Source organism: Juglans microcarpa x Juglans regia, chromosome 2D (genome assembly GCF_004785595.1).
Source record: "Juglans microcarpa x Juglans regia isolate MS1-56 chromosome 2D, Jm3101_v1.0, whole genome shotgun sequence".
NCBI classification, from domain to species: Eukaryota; Viridiplantae; Streptophyta; class Magnoliopsida; order Fagales; family Juglandaceae; genus Juglans; species Juglans microcarpa x Juglans regia.
In genome coordinates, this window is record NC_054596.1 from 14,832,906 (window position 1) to 14,835,593 (window position 2,688).

A 2,688-nucleotide genomic window follows, 5' to 3' on the forward strand; every position below is an offset into this window, starting at 1 on the left:
TGCACAAACTCATCTTGTTCCCACCAACCAGGACCTCCGAATAATATATACCCTCGAAATCTTTCATGTGAACCACTAGATCCATATATGCTTATTATTGTACCTTGTGATTCGTTTCTGCACTTTGCAACATAGTTTATTTTACTTTGCTCTTTTCATATATATATATAAAATAAGGTAGCATGGAAGAGGCCGGAACCTTTTGGCATGCATTGGCTTTGTCAGATCTAGACCTCATGCTGGCCAGGGATAATATGTATGGTCCTGAAGTATACCGCGTGCCAGGTACTCGCAATGCACAGAATAGATCATCTCTTACACATGTCCTCTAATTGGGAATTGGTCCCCACATTGAGGGTCGAGCCATGGAGGGTACTGGTGCTTTGTCTTGGACTTGCCCTAGGTAATTACATCGTGCTCGTGCATTATATATTTATGCAGAATATATAGGCTGGGTTATAGTCATTGGTTGGATTGAGCCAAACTCTTGGTCACATGGGAATCCATGTGACCCTATATGACCTTGTCATGGGGAACAAATTTACAGTGGCCAGGAATTATGAGTCAATGGTTGGAACCCTTCAGTCTGACTCGTGTGAAAGGGCCTTGAATCTTGATGATGATCAGGAATATATGAGTAATTTGGAATGTGTTAATGGGTCATTATTGTCTTAATCATGTATGCGACTAATTAAACATTGTTTGATTATAAAAAGGCATAACGGGATGAAAAACTCCTAAAGCTATGTCCAATTTCATGACCTAGCTAGCTAGATTTGAAAAGAGGGAGATAGAAATTAAAGTCTTTGAACAGCTTGCATGCAAAAGCTAGCGGCATTATATATATATGAAACAAGAAGCCGGAAGACATGGTTTTTAAGACAATCAATTATCAATGCCAATGAAACCCAATAAAAGGGGCATATATGGTTTCCAACTTATAACCATGCATGTGCAGAGGCATATTATATGCATGTCATGAGAAAAACAAATGGGAGGAGGCCCCAGCTTTCCAAACTTCATTACTAATGATCGAGTTGTAAAGTACGTACTTTTTAGGGTAGCAGGCCAGGCGGGGGAAAAAAGAGTAATTCCCACTTCTAAAGTATCCATTGTCCATACTTAACACTCTTAAATATAAAGGTCATCTCCTTTAGTCCAACTCTCTTTTTAATTAAAGTACTAGCTACCACCTCGAAGCATGCAACTTGCACTAGTCAGATCATAAAATGATTTGTCTTTTATGCACTACGGCCTTTTGTTTGTGTTCTTCTTTTCTTTTCTTTTCTTTTTTCCATCGTTATTATTGTGTTAAAGATCTTTTCAGGTAAGAAATTAGCCAGCTAGGCGTAAAGAGAAAACGATGGAAACATTCTACTCCTAGCTAGAGTACTTCTCGCATCATCATGTCATTGCATTATATACGACCCCTTATGATCACTTTTTGGGTATATATTATATATATGTGTGCGCTATTTGAAAGTCCTTATATTTAAGGACAAAACAAAGATTATAAGTTTGGAGGGGCTGGATACTTTCAGGTCTAGAATAAATAGTTGAATTGAAAGTTTTAAGAAACAGTACCTTTAACAAATTGATAAAAGAAAATTGAGTAAAAGATAAGAAAGAAAAAAATAAATTTCGAATTTGCATTCCTCCGTGAATACCAATACTTTTACATCTAAGCTTTTCTTATGTTGCAATTAATAGAAGAGGTTGGACTATAGAAACAATCTATATAAGAATTATAAAAAAAGATTTAATATATGTAAATCATAAACTAAGTTTGTATTTTGCTGAATAATTTATAGCAGTAACGTTATAAGTTTAAAAGGCTTTAATTAGCTCAATTGCATACTGCCTAACTAGCTATCCAGTGAATAAAACAGGAAAACAAAGTGTATTTATCATAAAACTTTAATTGATACCAAATTCTAATTTGATTATATATTAAAAAGATCTATTAAAAAATTGTTGAAAATTTGCAAGACACCTCATAAGACTGGCTATTTAAGAGCATTGACTAGTGCCAATTATTTGTTCTGGACAAGAACAAGAACAAAGGTATCAAAAACTCAAGAAAATATACAAATTAAACAAAATTATAATATATATATAAATTATTTTTGTGTCAGAGCCTTGGGGGAAGGGCCCACCTTGGCCTTGTCCCCGTTTACACCACATTATTCATATGACATAATTTGATTTGAAATATTCAAATTTTAAAATTTACTTTTCAATTCAAATTATGACATGTGGATACTGTGTAGTGTAAATTAAGACATCCAAATAGAATTGTTCATATTCATACATACATATATATATTGAGTAATACTACTCATCATCTTTTTTACCATCATCCTCTCTTATCATCCCATGATATGATATTAAACAATTGGAGATTATTTATTATGTTTCACTTGTGGGTTTATCATTTAATATCACATCAAGAGATATATGTTAAGAGGATGATGATAAAAATGATGACAAATAGATATTTTTCATATATAATTATCAAGATAATTATTCAGAGTACTAGATAAAACATAAATAACAAGACAACCTATAATAACTTTGATACTATATTAATAAAACACCAATTGTTTCTTAGAAAGGTTGAATCATTTAATTTATATTGTAACAATTTAATAAATATATAATATGATTACACTTCTGATATGTAATTAG